Source organism: Cyprinus carpio, chromosome B3 (genome assembly GCF_018340385.1).
Source record: "Cyprinus carpio isolate SPL01 chromosome B3, ASM1834038v1, whole genome shotgun sequence".
NCBI lineage: Eukaryota > Metazoa > Chordata > Actinopteri > Cypriniformes > Cyprinidae > Cyprinus > Cyprinus carpio.
In genome coordinates, this window is record NC_056599.1 from 13,224,504 (window position 1) to 13,251,698 (window position 27,195).

The 27,195-nt window shown below is 38.3% G+C and overlaps 1 pseudogene; it reads left to right on the forward strand.

Annotated features, from left to right (window-relative positions):
• The first annotated feature begins 21,551 nt into the window (after positions 1-21,551).
• Positions 21,552-27,195, forward strand: part of LOC109094464 — a 129,152-nt pseudogene continuing 123,508 nt past the window's right edge.

Below are 27,195 nucleotides of genomic sequence, written 5' to 3' on the forward strand. Positions count from 1 at the left end.
TAAGTGTAAAAGTAAGGGACTGGTGAATGTATAATTAAATATTTAATATTGTTCAATACTGAGTAAATAAACACTGATATTAGCTGATAAAAAGTGAATCCCTTAACATGTTCATAATCTAGGCCTGTTCATCATGAAAATTTGACCCAATATTAGTCTATTTGTCTGTTCAGACCAGTGCATCATATAGCATATAGGATTATGATATGCAAATTCACTTCAATAAAAAATTCTGTTCAGTGGTATGCAAAGGCAGCACATAGTTTCCGTTAATTGAAATAAAAACAGAAATAAAATATTAGATGAAAACATTTAAGTAAATTTAGAAATGTTGCAACTGACTGAAAAAAAAAATGGTTGAAGTTGTTAAGTTGTTAGTTAAATTTAACTAAATATAAATTAAAGAAAAATAGAAATATTAAAAAGGCAATAACAAGATTATTATCAAACCTATATTCAAATTAAAATGAAAACTGAAAATCTAAAAATAAAAGGTACTGTAATTAAAAAAAAAATGTTCAAATCTCATTGATTGTCCAGTTTTATGCACAGTGTAAACAGCGCATACATTTTCATAACTGAACAGACAAATTGAAAGCCATTCATAAAATGTTTATTGCACTAAACATTTGTGAACAGGCCTTAAAGAAGTAAACATGTTTGTTTGAAAGTAAAAAAAAAAAGAGAAGAGATTTAGATTTATTCACCCTGCTAAAATGCGTAGCATTATGCATTTATTCACATTAAATGCAAATATTCATAGGGAGGAAACATTTGAAATGGAAACCGTTAGTTCATATTTACAACTAATGCAAAAAAGTTCATTCATCTGATTGCCATTGTCTCTGCACAATCCAGCATGCTGCAGCAGCTGATGGCATTTTACTGTCGCTGGTAAACAACTCCAGAACAGCAGCACTGGATGCCAAGCTGCTTGTATTTACACACCTCCTAAAAAATAAACCCTGTCTCCTTTTAAAGTGTACATCTGCATGCATATGACGACACCACACATATGTATATTTATTTTTGCACTAGTGCTCAATAATATTTCTTTAACTGCACTGAAGTGAAATGCAATTCCTGAATGAATGTTTACCTCACAATTTATGACCGCTTCAAAAGAACTTGTAGTCTGTGGAAGCTGTCAAGCCCGTGAACCTGTGGTTTTTACAATAATTCATATGTGCTGTTTTTATTAGTGCGTTACTTAATGTGGATTTAAATTACTCTGCCTTGTAATATATTATCCTGCCAAGTATAAAAAGTTCAGCTGTTTTTGGCATGTGCACAATACACAGCCAGTGCAAGAGTCTTAAGAAATCACACAGACGAGAATGAAACGATTATAACTACAAATTATGTGAATTAGTTAATAACACTAGACATGTTTATTACCAAGTGATAATGCTTTCATTTTGGCAGCTGTAGAGGTCTAATGTTATTGGAACTTGTGACTTTTGATATCATATAAGAGCTCTTTTTCTTGCCAGATGAATACTTGTGTCAGCCTTGGTGTGAATAGACCTTTCGGGTGTGATTTGACTCACATTTGCATCTCATATTTGGTGTGAATAAAGGAAAACAGAAAAAAATGGGACCCACTTTATGTTAAGTGTCCTAAACTGCTACATATTTACTTAGATTTATATTAATTATTTAAGACAATGCACTTATTGTGTATATACATGTTTTACTTTGTACTTATATTTGGAAATACTGTCCTGTAATTACATCTGTAATTGATTTCTGTAGTTACTAATTATAGTAACATCTATAATTACAATGTTGACACTAACTCTACCCTTTAAACCTAACCTTATCCCATCTCAGTAGCAGCAAAAGTGCTTTGCAATTCAACATGAATACAACAGGTACATTGTATCTAACAATTCATTATTTTATTATTAAATACATATTATTTAAAGACACCAAATATAAAGTGAGACCAAAAATTGTTGCTGAAAATGTACTGCTCTCACCTTCAGACCATCCAAGATGTAGAGCAGTTTGTTTCTTCATCAGAACAGATTTGGTAGATTTGGAGAAATTTAGCATTACATCACTTGCTCACCAATGGATTCTCAGCCGTGAATGGGTGCCGTCAGAATGAAAGTCCAAACTTTCACTACCAAGCTGATAAAAACACCACAGTAATCCACAAGTAATCCACATGACTCCAGTCCATCTGAAAATGTCTTGTGAAGTAAAAAGCTGTGTGTTTGTAAGAAACGGATACATCAAGATATTTTAATTTTGTAAACCTTCGATTCTAGCCAAAATGCCACAATCCAACTAAAGCTTCATCCAGTGAAAATGTTCAACCCCTGTTTCATCTCAAATCAATATCCACCCACATATTTGTAGTTTTGGCTTGTAAATGGTGCTTGACCTGCGCATATTTCTCTCCTGATTCAGACGAGACATCTTTTTTTTTCCACTGGAGAAATCAATATTATGGATAGAGGACTGGTATTTTGGCCAGAAGCGATGGTCTACAAATACACAGCTTTTCACTTCACAAGACATTAATTGATGGACTTTTGTGAATTAGCAAATTATTCAGATGTTTTTATCAGCTGTTTGGACTCTTATTCTGACGGCACCCATTCACTGCAGAGGATCCGTTGGTGATCAAGTGATGTATTAGTGAATTTTTTTAAATCTGTTAGCATAAAGAAACAAATTCTTGAATGGCCTAGAGGTCAGTGCATTTTCAGCAATTTTTCATTTTTGGGTTTACTATTTCTTTTCAGTCAAGGTTCGTCTGTAAGTTTTTGCAGGGGCACATCATTTATGTTGTTCTAAGCTTGTCTATTCAGCAGGCAGTTACAAAAATAACTTTAGCATGAAAAACTGTATTGAGATTCTTGATACAGTCCTAGGATAAGAAGTGTAGAGAGACTATCAGGATAAAAGTGTATATATATATATATATATATATATATATATATACTAAAATTGAGAATGTGTTGGTAAAAATATTGAAACAGAAAACTAACAAGCTGGCAAAGAACCCCAGGCTAGCCTCTTTAAACACCTCCAGGGTGCTCCAATTTCATATGTGTGCATGTAATTCATCTTTACCTTGGAACGCAGTGGGATCTTAAACAGCCGCATGAGCAGGATTATATTGTCGAGGTCTAGTTTTTGACATAACACTGAGTCATAATGCTGAAGTAATACTGTAAAATGGCATGTGTGTAACTGTATAGTGCTGCGTAGGAACAATCACACCCAACCTGCTGAGTTAATGACTGCGCCTTTTTTCACAAGATGATGTGTTAGTGCTTCAGACTCGCTCATATCTCTGCATATTTTGCTCATTAAACACTAGTTAATTTCAGCTATGACATAATCAACTCTGAGAGGCACAAACACGCACTTGAGAAACCTCCTGGGGCAGATGAAAAGAAAGTGATTGCCATAAGATCATTTCACTGGAAATACAATACAAACAAAAGACTGGTTACAGGAGAGACACTTGTCAAGAAACAAACACAAGGTTTGTTCTTTCAGGTTGCAGCTCTATAGACTTCAAAACAGCTCTCTTTATATTTCTTCCCTGAAATATTTATATGAAAATAAATCTATAGATTAAAACCACCATACTATAAAGCTTCCATACTACTGTACATTTTTAAGGTTAAACATTCAATCATTGGGTCAGTTATACTTAATAATTCCTGTAGTCTTTAATCATCTGGGTCTAGTCTTTTATTTCAAAGTTTTGCATGTCTAGCTTTGAGTTCTTTTCATTATTGCTGTCTGGTCCCTCTTTTGCTGATTTGAGTTTAGTTACTTGTTCTTGCTTATTTATGCTGTCTTCACGTGCTATCAGAATTATTGTAAATACAAGTTTCCTAATTGGAAATTGGACATGAACGGCAGTGCTCTGTCACAGTAGATTGTGTCTAAAACCAAGAGAGCTGCCTTTATGCACAGCCAGTCAAGATGATTTTTTTTGGTTGGGGTTACAAAACTTTTTCATGCTATGACTCACCTAGAGGTATAATCACTAAGCAAGAGCAAATGAATGAGTTGTAGTAATGATGCATTGACATGGACCTAACAATTCGGTGAGTTCATTCAAGGATTCATCAGTTCAAAACTCCTATGTTTTTTTTTTTTTTTTTTTTTTTTTTTTTTTTGAGCGATATTTGCATGAGATTTGCAAATGAATCAAACTGTTTAACTTGTGCTATATGTTTGTTTTGAACAGTTAATTTACTCCTTCTAACTGCTCTGTCAGACCATTTTTATTCTTTCAACCGACCGGTGATATGATTATAATGGGGAGCAAAATATATCCAACAGTTTGCTTAATTTTATTGAGCATGCACTTGCAGTGTACAGTACTTCAAATCTGAAAAGTAAAAAAAAAAAAAAAAAGTACATTTTAAACCGTAATGTATTAATCTTTTTTATGTTTTAAATAAGTACACTTATTTTGATGTGTTAACCAACAAGCACATGCAAAGTACTGTAATTGTAACTGTAGTGTGATATTCAGTATTACACAACTTGTAACTTCATTGTTACAAATGTGTAATTACAAATGCATCTAACTAAATTACATAAAAGGTTCATTAGAAATGACATTAAAGTATGTTTAAGTTAACTATAAATGTGTGTCAGTACATTCAGCAGTACAGTTTAAACATATTTAAAAATTATGTATAAAGATGTACGTATTCCCTACTTAAGTGTGTCAAAAAAGCAATCTATTAATTGCATTTCATATAAATTTTAACTGTAATACATTTGAATTATTTGCAATTAACATGCAGTTAAATGTCTGAAAACATTCCATTAATTTCACACTTAAGTAAACATTACTTATCTTTATATAATCTCACTGTCTCTTTGGTCCTGTTTGCATTACCCTTTTCAAATTCAAGCCACATTTTATGATCACGATGGGAACAAAATGAGCTCATGGGAGGCAAAAGAGACGCTGCCTCCCTCTGAACCCTTTCCGGCTGGTGTCCATGTCGAACAGTGTTGAATTAGTTGTGACAGGGTGCAAGATGACAGTCTCCCCCGAAGACAACAATGACTACACCATCTTATGTTCTTCATAATATTTGTTTGTTTTATTTTTGTACTAATTATTTTCTCATTTAAACTTTTTTGAAAAGGCGCTGGCTCTGTTGCTTCTCCTGAGAAAACACTGCTATTGATACTGCATCATTACTTGCCTCAATAATAATATGCAGACGGCTTAATGGTATTGAGGATGTGACACAAGCGTCATTAGCAAGACCACACCAACGCAATCACACAACAGCGCACTGTTTGTCTCCATTCACCACATCGTCCAACCAACTCAGTGGGAAGATTAAAAGTCTCGTTTGACAACAAACATGATGTGTTCACATTAAAAAAAGGCAATTAAATAGATGTCATTATGTCAGCCCTCCCATTACTTTGTTTCCCTCAAACAAATTCAAAGAAATCTTCAAAACACAAATACGAAGTCCACCTTCAAGCTGATCTACTGAGACTCAGTTCTCTTTGCTGTTTTATTCAGGGAACTAAGAGGAAAAGACACACTGGAGAAGAGAAAAAGCTCGGCGCTCAATCCCTGGAGGCCTATAAAACTCAAACGAGTCAAATCCATAAATAGGGTCAAGAGCTCTAACAACTTACCCTCTAAAGTTATCATTCTTACACCAGCAAAACAACACCAGACACCTCGGAAGATAAATGGCCCGTGTTAAATGATCTAGTAAATGTGGCTAATGTGTCTTAGCACTTCTTCAGTGGCGTGATCCTGACCTGCTTCTTTGGCCGCAGAATACTTGTTCTTGAGCTCTGTGCACATTATACTGTTTTCGCCATTTTTGTTTATTTGATATTCACTGAAAAATGCTGAAATTAACTCATCTATGTGATACTGTATGCAACATAGATATCTTGCTAATTAGCAATCTCTTCATGTTATGATCATGCTATTAAATTATGTGGTGTTCATTCTGAAGAATGAGCAATCTGCAAACCCCTTCTGTCGCCCAAATATGACAATCTCCAAACAAGCCAGCTTCTTTTTTTCTGCTTCCAAATTAATCATTAGTGCAAGATCTTGCCAATGAGGATGTCAGGATGTAGTGATGCAATACATGGTGGTTTTCCACATTGGTTTAATAGTTCTTTTTTGATAAAAAAAGTCTTCCAAATATGCACTCAATACAATATTTAATCATATCATGTTTATTATTTAGTCCGCTTTACTGGTTAGATTTGATTAGTCATTAAATTTACTTTAGCCAATGCTACTAATATTGATTGATGAGAATTCATACCAAATATTAAAACATTTCATATGTAAATTGAAATACTGTATGTATCAGTATTTAACAAAACGTGTTAGCTGTTGATGTGAGAGAACTCTTGGAATATTATTACCAGTGTTGTTATTGTTAAATAAAGCTAAAACTATTAGAACTTGTCTTAAGTAACTGAAATAAAATATAAATATTTGATGAAAAACTTAAATCTAGAGATGGGGTATGGACATTTCAGCAAATAAGCCAGCGAGACAGAGCTAAGTTCTCAAAACAGCAGTTTTATTGACAAACAGGCAATGGCAATGAAAAGCAATGATCAGAAGGTGAGTAATAGGCAGACGTAAAGGTTTTAGGTCTCTTAGCTGATGATAACAGATGATTGTCTCAGGCAGGTGATCCGGAGGAGTGGTGGAGAGCAGGAGTGGTGGAGCAAAGGAGCATCTAAGGATGAGTAAACAACTGGTAAGTAGCAAGGTAAGTAGTCAGGCTAAGTTCTGTAATGCAAACTGTAGACCAAACAAAGAGGCAGTAAGAAGAGTGCAGAGATAAAGGGAGTCTAATGAGCTGAGACAGGTGCAGGCAATCAATATTGTGGTGATTGGGATCTAGAGTGCACTGGGGTGGCCACGGCCTCTGTGTGCGGGGCAATCAGGGTGGTTTCGATGAAAGTCCTCAAGTAAGGTGGGGTCTAGAATATCATTCTGGGCCGACCTCTCCTATGGTCCATATCCTTCCCAATCCACGAGATACTCCAGCCAGCTACCCCATCGCCGTAAGTCCAACACCTCTCTGACTTAGTAAACAGAGGGTTCCGCAAGAATCTCTGGAGGAGGAGGTACGTCCGGCTCGGTGGGTCCTGGTGCAGAGGAAGAGAAGGGTTTAAGGAGGGGAACGTGAAAGGTGGGATGAATGCGGTACCATGCGGGGAGCTCGAGCAGGTAGGTGACCTCATTAATCTGCCTCAGAATGGTGAAGGGACCAATCCTCCATTGCCTTGCACTCCGGGATGGACAATGGATACACTCTACCCTTGGGGAGTGTGACTCCAGGCAGCAAACCGATCACACAGTCCCATGGCCGATGTGGGGCAAACAGGTTGTTGCCTGTTTGCTGAAGACATCCTGGAATGTCACATAATCTGATGGGATTGAGGGTAAATCCTGAGGTTCAGGACTTTTTGACGAGCATGGAACAGATTTGTGGGTTAACAGGGGCCAAGAGTGGTTTGAGAACCACGGAGAGACAATTCTGGTGACAAGCCTTGCTCCAGCAAGTAATTTCAGAGTGATCCTATTTGACAGCTCGATATGTAACCCACCCGTGACCTAGTGGTTTTCCCTGGATTGTCTCAACTCGGAGCTCCCGGGCTTGACGTCTGCAGGGCAGGTTTAGACGGTTCAAGAGCTTTTGGAAAAGGAAGTTTCGCAAAGGCGGACAATGAAACTGTCAATTAAACAATGATCTGGGGTGAGAAGTAGCAATGGTAGTAGTGACAGGGTGAAAACATCAGGATCTAGCTGAAGGGTACTCACTGCACGGCGTGGGGGTCGAACGGGGCAGGTCCTGATGACATGATCGGTAGATGCACAGTACAGGCAGAGTCCGGCTGCGAGGTGATGAGCACGCTCCGTGTGTGAGAGACACGCCGAATCCACCATAGGTTCTGGTACTGGAGGACTGGCTACAGGTGAGGCTGGAAGGTGAGTGGATTCTTTGGGCATGCAAGCTGAGAGTCGTTGGGAAATCCTTGTAGCTCATTGCATGAAATTTTCCATCCCCATAGTGTCATCATCATAAATCACCATCTGCGCACGAATGTGTGGATCCAACCCTTGACGGTACGTGGAAAGGAGGGAGGCCTCATTCCAACTGCTAGTTGCCGCCAGCGTGCTGAATTGAAGCAAGTAATCACTGGTGGAAGAAGTGCCCTGACGTAACCATAGCAGTTGATTGGGAACAGAAAACATTGCAGTGGTGGAGCCCAATACTTCTTTGAAGTGATTTGTGAAGGCGTCGAAGGAGTTAATAATGGTACAGTGGTAATAATGGGCCCACAGCAGCGGTCTACTCATTAGGAGTGAAATCAGTAAAGCAGGAAGGGCCATGGGACTGGAAGAAGCAGACGGAGGGGTTGTGATATTAGTGATGGAAGCACGATGGCGCTGACCAGCTCCTCCAGCACGTCCACTGGTGTTGGGTGCCAGGGAGCTATCACAGCCGAGTGAATGTTTTTTGGTCTGGTCTTCTGTCAGCAAATCTGCCAGAGACACAGAGGTAAGTTCACAAAACAGCAGTTTTATTGTGGTGACCGAGGTGACAGAGGTGACGGTGGTGACTGAGGGTGCTTTCACACTTGCGGCACATTCCAAAAGGGATATATCACCCTCCGAAGGACACTTCGGAGTGAAAATAACAATGGCTGCCATATTGAAGTGTCATTCCAAATCGAAGTGCTCAAAACTGGCCACTTCAAAGGCACTTTTATATATTTATGTTTTTGAACCGTTCGTTTTGTTTACAAAGCTTCGGTACATAACGCCACTTACGTCTGTCAAATGTATTGCAAATGATCTAAAGAACGTTGAAGGCGAACATTGACATCTCTATTGGCAGCGCGTCAGTCACACTCATCAGGAAATTTAGTGAAACACACACTCAAACACACATTTTTATCAAATAATAAACCACCCTTTTTAAGCGGACTTGGGTACGGTTCGCGGGTGCGCACCTGAGTTCGGAAGACAGCGTTTACATCATCCAAACGAACCAAACTCTGACGTCAATCGAACCCGGATGTGCACCAAAAGTGCTAGTGTGAAAGCACCCTGAGACTCCCTGACAAGACTGCAATTATGAATGATCTCAAACACTGACTCTGTCATTTTGGAAATTTGCATGTCTAACATTAAAGATAACATAATTAAATAAATAAATAAATAATTAGATTAAGATTTAAGAAAGATTAAAAAAAGATAAAAAGGCATTAATAAATATCTCCACTCAAACTCAGTTGGTTAATGACTTGGACTTGGACACGACAAGTTTGTACTAGAGTACTAAAATTATTACAACCAAAACATAAATAAAATAAATTTAAATAAACCTAAATATAAAAATAAAGTAGTAAAGATGACAAAAACACATCACAAAATAAATAAAATTAAAAATAAAATGAAAAAAAAAACTAAACCTAAAATAAACACTGAAAATGTACAAATAAAAGCTAATTCAAAATATTAATGAAAGTAGATAAATAATCTGGCTACCATGTAAGGTGGCTGAAGTACATTTATACATACGCATCATTTTATGCAGATGCAAGTTGTAAAGTAATGTTTATGTTGTGTTTATATCTAATGAATCTCATATGTGTATACCGTAGGATGGGTGCGTTAATTAACCCCCCTAGCTTTTTAAAGTTTACTAGTGTTCAATCACCGTTCAGCTTCAGTGCCTCCCAATCATGTCAATCCCTGGCATTACTGACTAGGGATGGATTTTTTGAAACAATTAAAAAAAAAAAAAAAAAAAAAAAAAAAAAAAAATCCTACTGCATTGTTCGTAGCTTGTTCCAATTAAAATGTTTAATTTTTGTGTTTTTATTATTATTGATGAAATCAAAAACCCCTTAACATACATTTTCATTAATAATTTTGCTGACAAGATTATCACCAGGCATAATCGATCGCCCAGTCGGTTCTGTCAATCAGAACAAATCCTGAGACGTATGTCGTAAAAAATCAGACATAAATGGACTTCAACGTCACTCAGCCTGTCTTTTACCTGTGATCACACTGGGGTCATATCATACAGTCTGACAAGCAACAATAACAGGACTGAAAACACAATGCACCTGATTAAACACACACACACACACACACACACACACACACACACACACACACACACACACACACACACACACACACACACACACACACACACACACACACACACACACACACACACTTATTTGGTTCATCAGGATGCCAGCTAGAGACCAAAAACGGTTGCACTTTGACTACATGTTTTAAGCGTTTTCATTAGCCATGCTGCTAATTATGTGTTCTGTTAATCAGGGACATAAAAGAACAGAGCCTCTCCACTTCATTAGTCCAAGAACACATTGTACTTCTGATTGCTACTCCCCGAGTACAGAGTTCATTAACTCTTTTGGACAGGACCTGCAAAAGCGAGCTTGCGCCGTCTTTACAATGTATTGCATCAAAGTGGTAACTTGCGGTCCGTGGCGTCTTCTGGATATGCATGTGATGCCAAATAAATGTCTCATTAGGAGCCTTTTGAAGTATCTAAATGAAGAGGAAAAGCAAAAACAGAACAAAAGAGAAACGGTATATGAAGTTTATCCACAATTGCTCGGAGTCAAATATATGTTGTTTGTAAACCAGTCGCCATTGGTTTGTGGAGGCTATAAATCTTTCGATTTACCTGCTCGTGTTTTCTCAGAAGATGGCTTCCCTCAGGTCTCTGATGCCGGCTGCAGACAGCATAATACAACAAGCTCCAGCCTGGAGCTTTTAATTAACACAGAGATTGCCAGAACTGGCTTCACCATGGGAACTAACATTACATTAAATAAACCAGGTATTGATTGTTTGTACTTGTGCTGCTGTTTCAGTTTTGAAAATTTTAGTAGCTAGCATGTGGTAGTATAGAGTTTAGTGATTTTTGCTAAAATGTGAGAATCTTTCCTCAGAACTAATGGTACGAGATAGAAAACAGAACTTCACTTGATAAAACCGAATCAAATAACACCAGCTAAATAAATACAATAGCTCTGTTTCAAAATCGTGTTTTACGGCATCATGGATGTATTACAGACACAAAGCCTGTTTCAAAACAGTAGGTTGCAAAATAATGGTGCCTCGTACCTCATTTAGCCATTTTATAGCTGCTGTGTGTAATTTTAATTTGTAGAGACAAATGTAAGCACTGTTCATTCTCTGTTTGTTGGAGAAGCCCAAAATGGTTTGTTTTACCCTGTTTTTCTAGGCTACATATCAAAATACTGCAGTAATAATGTCTTAAATTCTACAAGGTTATCATTCAGCAGTTCCATTTAAAACTCAGTTAAAACATTGTGGCTTAATGTATTTTCCTCATGCTAATGAAAAGTTTGATAGTAATAGCTTTATGAAAGGCAGTTACTGTGAATGAAACATTTATAGATTAAACACTTATTTTGTGTAATGAAAAGTATATTTTGTGATTGTGTGTATTGAAAATATGCGGAAATGTTTGAAAAAAATCACACTTTTTATGATCTGTTGTGATATTAATACTAAGCATTTTTAAAATTTACAATCTACAAATTGCGCCAAAGCATTAATAATAAAAAAACTGTAATACGTGCTTACACATTTTCGAAACTTTGCATCTTTTTTTTCAAAACTTTACACGCAAATCCAAGAATAGCGCACACAAAATGCAAAAAGCCTCACATCTCTTGCAAAATGAAGCACTGCATTCAAAATATAACAAACCCATCTCAAAAGCAAACATTTGCAAACAACTTTGCTGTAATATGAATTCCTGTTAGATTTTTGTGTGTTACATAGAAAATTGTTTTGCAAAAAGTGTTTTATGAAATTGAAAACTAAGTCAAAGGCTGAGAATTAGGGTGTGGTTTTGCAGATTTGAAGATTTTGTGTGTAAGCAGTTCAAAAAAAAATGTAAAAGTTATTTTATTTCAGTTAGTTGCAATTCTAAGATAAAGTTTTTATTAATATTTTATTATGTATATAATATTTTAGTATAATATTTGTTTTATATGATTAACAATAACAATACTATTAATATTTTATTTTATTTATTGAAAATGATATTTGTAATACTTTTGGTTTTAGTAACAATTACAACAGTGGAGTTGCTATTGACAAATTGCTATTGACACAGTGCAGTTTTAAGACAGAATTACATGTATCTAACAGAATATTAAATCCCAAAATTCAATGTGAGGAAAAATTTTACCAAAATGGTGGACAGAGTGAATGGAAATTATTAATATATATCAGTGCTCAAAATCAGCTTTACAAATATTGTTTCATATCAGTACTTCTGTAATTATAAGACATACAGTATTTTGACTGAAGAGTATAGAGCAAAATGTCATGTGAAGTTCCCATTCAGAGTTGTGATGAAATCCTGATGGTCGTATTAGAGTTGAGAAAATCAGTGTGACACACTGAAACTCGATTTCTCACAGACGCCACGTTTTTGACAGAGCGCTCAGGTTCGTTTAATACCTGTTATCTGACCATGTCAAAATAGCAAATCCAAAGCTGTTCTTTAAGCTGCAATCTCTCTAGCCAGAGCAACGCTAATTATACAGGGTTTAAAATAGCCATGACAGTTTGCTACATAATTTCAGGTCCTGCTGTGGTGCTTTCTTGAAAGGACTGCTAATGAGTTTTGAAATAATAAAAGAAACACACAAACAGCGGACTCGAAAGGTGTTTGGGCACTTGAGACACATTTTACAAGGCATCGATTTCTAAATATAACTCAATATCAAACCAAGGGGCATCTGCGATAAAATTATTCTAGACCTTGTCCTCAGAACTAACTTTCTAAGGTGTTTAAAATCGTTTGACATCAACTTGCATGTTACAAAAGTTGAAAGCAGCATATATAAAACAGGAGACATTTCAGAAGAAAGCACACTGGCTTTCCCCCTGCAATCAAATAAAACAGGCACTGATTCTGAGTAGACTCTGAATGGAAAGCCTGAATTTCCTTCAACAGGGTGCACATGTTTTGCTAAGCTACGTGAGGCTCTAGCCTCTAATTTTCCGCTGTTTATCTTGACAAGGGATACATAACTACAAGAGTTATAAAGGAGGCAGTGTTCTTTCTCCTTTCCATCTCCCACTGGATACCCACTTTCAGCATCAACAACCAAGAAGAGAGGAACTTCAAACAGCAACACTGCCGACAGCTGAGGCTCAGAGAGCCAGAGAAAGAGAGAGGATGACATAGCAGAGAACAGAAAACAGAGATCATGAAAAACAAATAACAACAACAGAAAAAAGTATATTGGGTACCACTTTTCCTGGAAGGAAAATAGCTGAAGGTAATGCAATGACTCCCTGGAAGGCGTATCTGTAGTATCCTTCAGTGAACCTGCTCGCCGACAATACACCTGCAACTGATTCCAGTGAAATGAGGGAGAGATGATGGGGGAGGCTGGAATAGAGAGTAGTGAAAGTAATAAAATATAAAGAAGGGATATATCTGACACCATTACAGGGCTATGTCTTCCTTTAGAGGCTAGAGCAGCATGATTAAACATGCTGTTGACTTCAGTTCCTACAGCAAGTCTCAAGCAAAAACTAACATTTGGCATTCATAACTTTTTAAATATACTCCTGCATAGTTAATTTGTTTTTTCAAGGTGCACGTTTCTCTGGCTGATACGGCAAAGGTCAGCATCAAGCAAAATCAAAAGTTATTGGTTACTGTTGCAGTTGTAGAAATATATTGTTCAGTCAAGAAACTCTAGACTGAACTGATAGGCTGATTGGTCCTTTACGTGGTATCTGCTATTAATCGCTACATGGCTCAAGCTGATTGACCCTTTACTGATTTTATAGCCAATAGATATGATTTTAGAGTTCAGAGTCCTCTGAAACCCTCCACCTCCCCCAGTTCCACCTGTCTATTCATGTAGAAGCAGCATATCTTACATGCTCACAACAGCTTGCCTGTGCATCCACCGGCTGTAATGATTGAAATACTAATAATAATTTATTCCGTAAGTGAAATTGTTTGATAATAGTAAGGGAGAAGGATTAAACTGGTCATGTGATCTCAAAATACAAGCCACCCTGAGGGGGTGACCCTCTTTATGAAGAAAACAGCAACTGTCTTCTGATATGGTTGAAGTCTTCATCTCAGTTTAGAGTATGTAATTTTAAACACTTTAGTTAAATATGCTAATAAATAATAAATAAACAAACTTCATCATATTGAATAGAAAACCTTATATCCACAGTCAGTATGAAACATTTCCGTAATCTAATTTATTCCCAAGCGAAACAGGTCATTCCACAAAAAAGTCCGGGAGAACTTGATATTATCCACCGTGAACTGATTGGATGATGAAATGTGGTTGTTACATATCAGAATGGAGTCAGGCTTCTGGGGCTGAAAAAGTAAGGGGTTTGTGACATCAACCGAAAAGCAAAGTCATTTCAGTGGCTTGGCAAGCTACATTTTGATAAAAGACTATAAAGACAGCCTTTTTTATGTTTTCTTTGGAATGACGTGCACCAATGAATCATGCACAATAAGACGAGGAATGCACATAAGGAAAGTAAACAGGGTCAATTTTGATTTCATGCTGAGTTTAAGAACATTCTGGTACAGTTATGATGAAATAGCCAAACTATGCCAGCCAGTGTCATATTTATAGACACGAGATTTCAGAGAGTGCATTAGAAACTAAAGGTCTCCTTGCAATTGTAACACAGAGAGACAGTTTTATCACCATACATTCAAACCCTCTTTGCTTTCTCGTATCTCTTTGTGAATAAGTTGCTTTTCCAGACGTTAGGCTGCTTGCGGGGTGAAAATGTGTTCCAGCACCGCCAAATGGGATAATACGAAATTGTTGTTGTGGTTCATTTAAATCTCTGTGAGTTGAATGTTAATTTATTCAAGGGCTTGACATGTGCCCTTTTTAGTTTTCCGCATCTGTCTGAATGCCCTCTGATGGCAGATGCACAAGAACCCTTCTTGCTGTCTTACTGATAATTTGCCTTCACTCTTTAGACATCAAACTATCAGATGCCCTTTCTAGGACCCTTTCCAGCTCTGAAAGCCAAACACTCACAACATGCCTGATGCTTACCACCCTTTTGTGCACCAAAATCTCAGATCGCAGCCATGCCGCTGCCGAAGCTCTTCGAGTCTAGGCTTAACTAGTAGTAAATACTAGGACTGCTGTTGTTTGAAAACATCATCAAAAATCAACTCTCACGTTGATATGTACACAGAATTACAGTAACTAAAACAATTAAACTAAACACCAAAACGTACTATAATAATCTAAAATTTACTCAAAAAATCTTACCTTAATCAAAAATTTCCTTTTTTTTTTCTTTGCGGTGTATTTACAGATATGTAGAAGAATGATCTTGTAATTAACATCCTAAATGTGTGCAGTGTCGCAAGCTGCAGTCATGTACTTTTCAAAGAATAGTTCACCCAAAAAAAAAAAAAAAGGAAAATGTATAATTTTCTGTACTGTCATCATGGCACTTCAAAGCATCCACAATTTTAGACTTAGAAGTTTAATTTTTTAGGTGAACTTTCCCACCTGAAAACTGTAGTTGAAATTACAGACTTCCCGAGGTTGTGGCAAATTGTGGATTCTCCCTCAAATACACACAAATGATATAAATTAATCATTACATCATTATTTTTAATAACTGAAATACTTGGACATTTAAAGCTTAATTTAACACATAAAGATTATTGTGAATACATGTAGGGTAAGAGCAAATGTGAGGTGTTTAAGCTAAGCTATCAAGCTACATAATCTGTTTGTTATGCTAGTATGTAAGCTCACTAAAACAGACAATAATAGTCATTATAAAATATAGTTTAAACAACATGTATCATAATATGATTTTGTAGGAATTTTAGTCAGGTGCTAAAGACTAAAGAAAATTCTTTGAGTCAACAAGATTGCATTGGGAACCTAATGAAGACTCTTTTTGGAAGATCATATTTAATATTCCTTCACACCAAGATTGCATGCAGACCGAGTCCCCATTCTTCTTCACTCTTTCACACAGATGTACGTCAGAATATGGGAAAAAAAACTGTTGAGGCTAGATGTTACAGGTACACCGGTAGATTTAATACAGATTTGGGAACGAGCCCAGGGCAGAACCGGACACTGTTGTTGACTCAACTGAGAAGAAGAAATATGTATTTGGACGATGCATATTTCATGGTCTGAGCTGCACTTGAGGATGTTTTATCCCAGAGAGGTAGCATTTTTCACGTTTCAATCTGCTTGGCTTTACAAGCGTTTCAGGGACGGGGCTGTGTCTGTGAAGGATGATTTCTCTCCAAGGGGAAATCAGATTTTCCCAGCTAGACATCCTGTTTAACAGAAGCTTAGTAAGAGTAATGCTGTGGATATCATATAATTGTGTGCATGTGTGTGTGCGCCAGTGGACATGTGGTGAAGACACTCTCAGGAGAAGGGGCTTATCAAAAGGAACGTATGTCAAATTAGGATAGTAGCCATGGTGGGAGGCAAACCGCAGAGCCCCAGCTCTAATGAGCCTCCAATCCAGAGCATCACAAAAGCCTATGGGATCCTGTGGAACACCAAACACTGCCAATCAGACTCAATGCACAAGCCACCGTATTGTATCCCCAATTTCCCAGACTGAGCCAGCGTGCGATTCGAAGCCGAATGAAATTAAGCTATTCCGTTTCTGTTCGTTCAATCTAGTGCAGAGGAGGAGTGTAAGAAATTCAAAACGGTTTTCCTCAGGATGGAATGACAGTGCTACGGTTTGACAGGCGAATGATTGAGACGAAGCTGAGAAATAGCATGTAGGCTAGCGGGTCATATTATGTGGCTTGATTTGTATTCTCGCTCTGTGGATAATAGGCAGGTCCTATTGGCATTCCTGAAACTTTACTTGACGTGCCGTATAGAGCTGTCACTACATGCAGGCTCATGGCTATGCGTTTTCCTCTAGGCTTTAGTTCCATGGGAAATATTAAACAGGGAGAAGGGTCTGCCTCAAATTCAGAATGAAAAATGTGACATGTGTTCCAGTGATTAACCGAAAGAGAGTCTGCATTGTTGATAAATGATCCTGCGCGCCGTTTCGAATATTTCTTTATTTGAAGCACCTTATGACGCATGTGACACATAATCCCTAGTGATTAATGACTAGTGTGTGCGATCAACTGAAAACTAGGCTAAACACAAGGAGCAATGTTGTGTGATGCTCTATGACTACATTGAAACAAGCCACAATTAAATGTAAACATCCAAACAAAGTATGGATAAGGGCTGGATGCAATGATTGTATTCCATGTAGTGGCAGAAATTTGTCAACATGGAAGAGATTTAGCTTTTGTGTGTGTGTGTTTGTGCATGTGTATGTGTGCTTGTGTGTGTGTGTGTGTGTGTGTGTGTGTGTGTATGTGTGTGTGTGTGTGTGTGTGTGTGTATGTGTGTGTGTGTGTGTGTGTGTGTGTTTCAAAGTCCTATTCAAGGAAAAACACCTGCGGGCAGCTTTTTCAGCCAGACCAACTAATAATACAGAAAATTCAAAAACACACATTTCAATAGCATATTTCAAATCAGCAATCAAATCTGACATGAACTGTCCTGTCACGTCTGTCTGGAGTTTTTCATATTTAGGGTTCTAAGGTAAAGTTCTATCTTGACATTTACTATAAGTAGATGCCACATTCAACAGCCTCAGATACGTTGATGCACCTGCCATCTTGGAACGGTCATGTGTCGTCACTCACGAAAAAAAAAAACTACATTTCAGTTCTCAAAGAAATATGCTTATGTATAGCGGCCCATAAAAACAGACGCTAATAAGAAATTTACCTATACATATCTATGGTTTACCCTCCACCATAAGGTGACCAGAAGTGCCACTTTCGGGAAACATGTTCAGAACAGGATTTCTAAATTGTCTAAAATAACCAGGTATTGGTTATTTGCGTTCCTCTGATTGATCGTTGTATGACACCAAAGTACCATGAGAGCGATTTAAAAGCATCTACAATCACAGAGGAATAAAGTACATACAATTATCACTTAGTAATCATCAATAAAACTACACAGCCAACCACCAACCAGACATGAATAAAACAGGAACAAAAGTTATGAACAGGAAATGTTTTGACAACATTGATGTCTGTATGTGAAAAATGCAAAGGAAAAACTTTTCTGGCTTTAGTACATTGTTGTCTTGTACCCTTAGACTTGCTCACGGTTTCCCATTTTTTTCTTGTCATGTTCTCATTGGTACATTGTCTCATCGTGTTATTTATTCAGACTTCTCATTGGTTCACAGTCATTGTATTGATGTCTTGTTTAGTAGTTCTGTTCTGTCATTTGTGTTTTTTTTTTTTTTTTTTTTTTTAAACCATAGTCTTGTGTTTAAGGCGTAATGTTGGCCATCTTTCCTACTTGTGTATTGAAGTTCTTTACACTGTTCCATGTTCCAGGTCATTGTTCATTGTCAAATTAAGCATAGTTCAAGGTTATACAGTATTTTGTTTCATGTGGATAAAGTTGATTATTTATGTTTTTGGATCATCACTGTTGTAAATAAATTGTGCCTTTGTCTGCTTTTATCCAGCAATGTTAAATGTCCCATTAAATTGTTTGTTGCACTTAAATAGTGTTAAAAGGCATATATTTCAGGTTGGTCCAGTCTTACATTTTGCCATATTCCACTTTGCATTTATTCCCATTTATAGTAATGAACATAATAGTCTCCCATTCATAGTTGTGAACTTAATGGTTGACAATATTATTTGGCGAATAAACAAACTGAAGGATGTATCTTTCAGTCATAATGTGTTTTAATTGAAGAGTTTATCCAGAATAGAAAAACAAAGGCCAAAAAGCTTATTACATATACACAGTTTTTTCATATACACACCATTTTTCTTTGAATGTCCAGGAAAAAAAGCAGTGCTGTAAAATTAAAATGATGTAAGATTTTGGTCATAGCGCCTACCCCATTACTGTAGGAATTTATTCTTCCATTTTAAATCTGTACTATTCTAAGTCAAACAGAACACATACAGCAAGACATGGTGCAGGACCTATTCCCCCCACCAGTTAACTAGTGTTTCTTTCCACCTGCCATGTCTACCTGGGTGCAGTGCACAGCAGGATAATAACGGCAAGACAGGCGCAATTTGCGTCTGCATCAGACTGGGAGCAGAAAGCTGCCACCCAGCCTGCGAGTCTCATCATCTGAGCATCATTAAAATGGGCCATGAGAAACGCAGCTCGACGTGGCTCCAGCAAGCACGGGAACCCTGCTGCTGAGGCGATGCGGTTCTGACGAGACGTCAGGAGAGCACGACAACATGGTGTGCGGAGCAGTCCCACATGCCGTGAGCTCTCTGTTGCTTCATTAATGGAGAAATGCTTTTCTTGAAAGCTGCAGCACAGCATTGTGTGTGTTAATCAATACGGTTCACTTCTGCCTCATCCACCTTCGCAGTCAACAGTTCAAGGCCCAGTCAGCATCACTCATGAGGTTTATTTGGTTACTGTTCTCCTTCTGCCCCAGCCCACATGTTTATCATATTAAGTAGTGAATGTTGCTTAATTAAAAACCATAGGCAATCTGTTGAACATAAAAACGTTTACTCAGAGGTGGATCCCCTGAGGGCTGAAGAATATATTTATATTCCATGTTTTAATGGATCACAATCAGCTTTATTCATTAGTATAATCAATTTGCAACATGACCATCATGATCTCAATCTTCACTATCATCATCATCCTCACAGAATCACTAGTAAGTAAAGCTTTATTTATCTAGCAACTAAAAAAACAGTTTACAAATGTTTAATTAAATATGTAAATGATACACCTCCAGAATTGCTTGCCAGTATTCAACATCGTTTTTAAACCTTATCACTAACACAACCATCATTTGCATCTGCACCATCATTACCATCATCATTGCCACAACTATCATCAACACCAACAGTATCTCCATTACTACCATCACTATCATCAAAACAATCAATGATCTCATGATTACCACCATCATATCTATCATCACCAGTAATATCTTCATTACCACCACTACTATCATTACCATCATCAACATAATAAATCATTATCATCATCACCAGCACAGATGCAATCATAATCAACAGTACTATCATCACTATCATTACAACATCAACATTGTAATGGTTACCATCACATCTATCATCACTGGCAGTATCTTCATTGTCACCACCACTATAATTACCACCATCAACATAATCATCAATCTGTATCACCATCTTCATCACTAATGCTATCATAATCAATGCAGCTATTATCATAAGCATCAGTATTATCTTTACCACTATCATTACCACATCAGCATAATCAACACTCTCATGATTACAATCATCACATGTACTGTATCATCACCGGCAGTATCTTCACTACCACCATCACTATCACTACCACCGTCAACATATTCAGTCACTATCATCATTACCACCACCACCGCCATCATCACCACAACCAATACTTTCATAACCAACATAACTATTATCAGCACCAACAAAATCATCATTACCACTATCATTACCACACTGACATCATGTGATCATTAGTAGCATCATCACTAATATTGTCAAAATCAACACAAATTTTACCATCACCAAGAGTATCATCATTACCAATAGCAATACCACTTCAGCATCATCAACACAACTCTCATTGCCAGCAGTATCTTCATTACCATCATTATCAATATTATCATCGTCACCAGTATCATCACTACCACCACTACGACAATCCTCACCGATACTATCATTATCACCTCCACCATCATCTTCACCATCTTACCACGCTCTTTGAGTTTAAGGATTGAAGCACATTTGGTAAAGCAACACCTCACATGCTTATATTTAGAATGTGAGTTAACATTTTGATTTTTGCTTCCTGCTCAGTTCCCACACTGAATGAATGCGGTTCCTGGATATAACTTGAACAGTTGTGCAGTACGTGAGTCATAGAATGCTTGGGTAACGAGTGCAGTAGTCTGTGGATCTGTTCGGAATTTAAAACCAGATTTGTGTCCTCAGGATCAAAGCTTACACTGAGCCTGTAGTCTCACAGAGAGAGTGGGGGGAGAGAGAGGGAGCAAAAGAAAGAAAGAAAGAGAGCCACTAATAATAATGTTGCTCTATGAGCTTGTGCTCTCTTGGCATGCAGAGAACTTGCACTGTGGAGTTATAGGGAGTTATAATTCTGGCATCATGTGTGAAATTGTGGACAACTTGAACTAATTGCAAGTCTCTACTAATTAATAAAACGTTCATAGATAAGCAGAGCTCGCTGCCTGTTTGAGTTAAACACCGTTGGCATTTTCGTAAACATGGTCTCGCCGCAGTATGAACATCCAAACTTTGAATGATGCTGGATGGATTATATTAAACATAAATACGTCGTGATAGCAAGATGCGGTTCTCCCATCCGCCGCGTGGTGGCGACATCCCGCAGTGAAGGAGTTCGGCTTAAGTCCTGAGTTATCAGACGCTCATACATTGTTGCTCGCAGTACTGAAAGGACACGGACACTGCATTTTTTGGGGAATACATCCAAGATTCCGGACGGAATATTTCCTCATCGAGTCTCTACTACTTCAGCCCTTACTTTTTTTTCCAGCAGTGGCTTTGTAGTGTCTTTTTTAAGAGCATCCACTTTGGGAAATGCTTCATGACACGCAGGGATGCAGAGGAATCGTTCCTTTGAACGCAAATGATTGAATTCATCTGAACCCGGTTCAGAAAGGTTTCTGAGATTAAACAATAATTATTGCCTAAATTTTTGTAAATACATCTGAATAAATAATCAAAATAATTAATAAAAGAAAAAAAATATTGTCATGTGAAGTAGTGCTGTTTATGCAGTTCTTAAACTTTGCTTAATCGAACTTTGCAGCAGTTTATTTGTGCCTGACGCAGACTGATTTATAGACTCCTCCTTATTAAGCGCTGGTTTTGGACGCACGGGAGCGACGCGATCAGTGTCTCGCATCGTTTTGGGGAAACCGGGACTACGGCGCAACATGTATCCAGCGCGGCGCGGGCGAACGCGTGCTGCGGACTCAGAGAGGCGTCGGAGCATCATGTCAAGGCGCGCGTTAACTCTGAAGTGGAGCGCCGGATGGATTCTGATGGTTTCATTCATCACTAACACTTGGGCGCAAGGTAAGCGTCTCCGATCTTATTGTGGCCCCTGAGACTTCGAGCTCACCAGTCAGTGATGTGTGGGATTTATGGAAAGAATCCTTACTGAATGCTAATGGAATTCCAGTCATAATTTGGAAACAATTCTAACGGGCTCAAACATGTATCCTGTTAGAATCAAAATGAGCATATCGGTTAAGCTGAAATCTCCAGACTGTTTTCACGATTTCAACTTATCCAGATATTAAAAAGGGATAACCAACCCCAAAATGAAAAATTTGTCATTAATCAAATACCCCCATGTCATTCCAAACCAATAGTTTTCGGAAGGCTTGTGACTGTCCCATAGACTGCCAAGTAAATTACACTGTCAAGGTCCAGAAAATTATGAAAAGCATTGTCAGAATAGTCCATCTGCCATCAGTGGTTCAACGTACCTTTATGAAGATTTTTGTATGCGAAGAAAACAAAAATAATGACTTTATTCAACTATTCGTCTCCCTTGTGTCTCTCTGCACCATTTTGGAGAATATCTGCTGAATGCTAGCAGCTTACGCTCTTCTGTGTCAGCCGCGCTGTACGGATGCACAGTTTTCGTTCAAATCAAAGCGTAAATACACACAGAAACATATCCTTTTGTCGCAGCTGACACAGAAGAGCATAAGCTGCTTGCGTTCAGCGGATATTATCCAAAATGGCGCTACGGTGATGCGGAGAGACACAGAGGAGACGAATTGTTGAATAAAGTCGTTATTTTTGTTTTCTTCACGTACAAAAAGTATTCTCATCGCTTCATAACGTTATGGTTGAACCACTGATGGCAGATGGACTATTCTGACGAAGTCATACTTTTCTGGACCATGACAGTGTAATTTACTTGGCAGTTAATGGGACAGTCACAAGCCTCCCGGTTTTCATCCAAAATATCTTAAATTTTGTTCCGAAGATGAACAAAGCTTTTACAGGTTTGAAACGAAATGGGTGTAAGTGATTAATGACAAAATTTTCATTTTGGGGTGGAGTAACACTTTAAAGTCACTTTAAAATTATAATAGCAATACTATGAGTATTCCTTTGAGAATAAAGCATTCATTATTTAATAGTGAAGTTTGCAGTATGATATTTGCTGCTGTGGTAATAATTTGTTGGTGATAAATATTTATCTCAGCTAAATTGTGATCAGATCATAGAAAATTACATGAATACCAAAATGCAACAACGGATGCAAGCTTTTTCAAGTAATGGTGTGTGTCTAGCTAGAAAGAAAATGTGCATTATCTATATATTTTTGTTATTTTTTAGTAAACTAATGAATTAAATACTGTATTTATTATTTTGAGTAAAAGTTGTATAAAATTATTGTGAAAATTTCAGCTTATATATATTTATATATCTATGTATTTAAAGAAAAATAAATGAATATAGTCACGTTCTGGTTTGAAATGACATCTGCTGAGCTGAACATCCCTAAAGGGATCCACAATTATAGCAATTAATGATCATAAATAAGCCAAATAAATAAAATAAAGCATATGTGCAAGAAAAACAATATGTTGATTTAAACTGACTTGTTGAGCATCTAAATAAATATATATTGCTAACTAAATAAATTACTAAATTAATATAATTGAATCAACCTGCTATCCATCTCCCAGATAGGCATACCATCACTCGTTTGTCCAGTTCACTCCTGAGGGTATTTTACCTTTTGACAAGGTGTTCTGCTCTGTCCACGGGGTGCATTTCTCATCTATTAGCTGCTGTAAAAATGGCCTCGGCATCCGCAGGCAGATGGCTGATATACAGCCCAGTGATCCATCCTGGTTGACAGATCTTAAAGCACTGGCACTGGTGATTCATTCACTGTGAAGAGGCATGGATGGGCTGAGGTGCATCTGATAATTACAATGCCCTAAGCACTGGAGTGCTAAAAGTGGCATAATCCTTGAACATGTCAGCCTTTGAACAGGCCACATTGGGGTATAAATGACCCCCTATCTTATCTATGAAGCCTTCAGCCTTCCCCTATTATGCATGGCACATTGTTGCTGACACTTATTAGCATCCTGTCGTGGAGCATTCGCATACTCTAGCATGCTATAGACAAGGTCTCTCCGATGTTTGTTTAGAGCTGTTGAGGGCAGCTTTGTTTTTCCTTGTATTGATCAGATCCATGTTTTCATCCTTAAGTGTACTTTCAATGCCCTTGGATAGCTTTAAGGGAGCTTAGCGGTGACTAAAAGGAAACCCAGCACTTTGGTCAATGGGTAGAAAAAGCTCTCTGAACCCTTTTCACCTCAAGTCTTTCTCTGGTGATCAATTGCTTGGCTCCACTTGAAGCTGCCAGACCTTGCAGCCCCAAACGACCAAACGGGTACCTGTCACAGAGGGTGGCAAGAAGAAGCAGCAGCAAGTCAGGGAGGGTGGTATTAACCACCATCGGGGAGAGACAAACCACTGATGCCCAACGTACCCCCCACGGGGCCTCTGTATTTGTTCCGAAGCTTCCCGCTAATGAGTATCAGCGTGACTGGCGCGCGGGCTACGGCAGAATGGGATCAGTCAGCCCTGCGGAGGGTGGGGAACACAGAGTATTCCATAAATTAGGAGGGCTCAGAAGCTGAAGAGGTCTCTGGGGAAGTGGAGGTGTCATGTGCTTGTTTTTCCATCCGAAGGCTGAATATGTTTCTCGTGCTGCGTTTAATAGCGATCCGTACTCTAATTCCACCGGGATATCTGATAGAGTCCGCTAAAAGAGATGGCTCCAACAGAGTGACACTTATTTTGCACTGATTGAAAAGCCGAAACCCCCTTTGTGAGGCTGACCGCCTTTGGAGAGTGCTGCCATTAAACCAATACACAAATGCCTTCTGAACACTGGAGGAAAAGCATAGAAATGCCCCAGAACATTTGTGTGTGTGTGGACAGTTTATTCCTTGGATTTTCAACTAATCCCGACTGTTGTATTGCATTTTCGAAACAATGTCTTAGTGGCACTTTGTTGCATCATATGACAGCTGTCAGCCATCTTTAAATCTTCTGATTATATTTGATAATCCTCCATGCTTACAAAAAGGAATTCGGGTGGAATCCACATTAAAACTGCCTGCTCTGTTGTTTAAGCGGGATAACGTGTGCGCACAGGCATATGTCAAGACATCAAGCGCATTTCAGATGAGTCACACAAATCTGACCCATTTGCCTTAAAAGCTCCAGGAAATTCGAGCCGCAGTCGCGGTAGTTTAAATTCGCCACCATGCGGATGTTCACCTCCTTTGAGGGCACCAGTAAAAGCTTGTTCCCATATGAGCACATGGGACTCGAGTGCAGTTTTTGATGTCCCAGATGGGCCATAATGAGCATGGAAGACCGCAGCTCCCTAGATGCCCTGTCATAATTATGCGCCCGTGCGCCAGTTGCGGCATATTTATCTGTATGCGCCGTGACACTTATTTAATTAAACGTCTTAGAAGCAAGGTCCCGGCATGGCAACAGATGTCTCGTGAATTTTTGACAAAACGCTCTGCGTTTTCTGCGAGCCCTAGCTGCGACAGCCCCAACGCAAGGCCCCCAGGTGAAACAGACTGACAGCCCAGTTCTTGCGATCCCACGCCGTCTAACGCGGGAGCTCTTCCTTGTTCCTCTCCACTGCAGTCTGCTGATGTTTATTCATACAGCCAGTAAACCGAGGAATGAATAAATGGCTCAAAATGAGGCATGTCGACCCCTGCAAGGCTCCATCTGTTTTTTCATTACTGGATGTCAAACTTTGCTTCTTATCAGAGCGGTGGCTCACGTTAATCTGCCTTGAGACCAGACGTGATTGTAGCCTAATATTAGAGAACCTGTAGACTGACTGTACGGGGCCTGTATCTCGCTCCAGGAGGCTTTTAAACGTACTCGTTCGAGCGGTAAAACTGTTTGGATAGTGCAGAATGGAAATATAATCAGATAAGTTTAGACTTTAGGGCCCCTGCCTAGTAATTGCTGTGAGCCTGAGGGGGTATGATTGTCAGTGTTTGTGTGAGGCCAACAAGAGTCAGATCTAGCACTGCATCCATGAAATGCAGGCTCCTAATGCAGTCCCCGAGGAGATCCGACTGCTTGCTATCCGTTCACTGCAAGTGCTTGAAAGAAACCGTTTCATTATTCTACCACAAATGAATGTCTTTTTGTATTACACCACTAGAACGCTATTGTTATCAGGTTTGATTCTGTCTCAATATAGTCAGTTGGTGCAAACAAGGATTAATTCATGAAGCTTTTTTAAATTCTGTGTTAAACTGAATTCTGTGAATATCTACAAACATCATTTGGCTCCGGAATCTCAGGCTGGCTCCAATCAGTAAGGAAGCAGTTTCTCTCAACGACCAGCTGCTGGAAGCTGCTCGCTTGATGATGATAATGAGAACCCTTCAGTTTTGTAATCGCCTGCTCTCTTAATATTGCTACAGTGTTCAGTTTTACTACAACATTATTTATGTCGAGAACATATAAATGTTTCTTCACAGTTGCTGTGGCAAAGTGTTCAATTCATGGCTTCAGTATGTACCACATCTATTCATTGCACGACATTTAAAGGTAGATCCTGGTTGTGTAAGTTGAAGGTTAATGCTGTGTAGTGTTTACACAATAGTCAATGTTTCTATGAAATACCAGGACTGATCTTCTGGAGCTGACAATAAGTTACATTTTGTGTTGTTCAGGCTTTTTTGCTTGCTGTTTGAAAGACTATCACTGCATATGTTGTGCTTTGAATGCTGGTCTTCATTGTGGGATGTTAATATCAAGGCTTGGTTTACAAACTACACCTGTGCCAAACCAGCATAGAAATCATGATGGTCTAAACTAGACTTGTCTGCAGGGTTTAACTGTGAGAGTCTTGTATCTGACCATCTAAATGTGTATAAGATTAATGACATTGGTGAAATTAGGGACCATTGTTAGT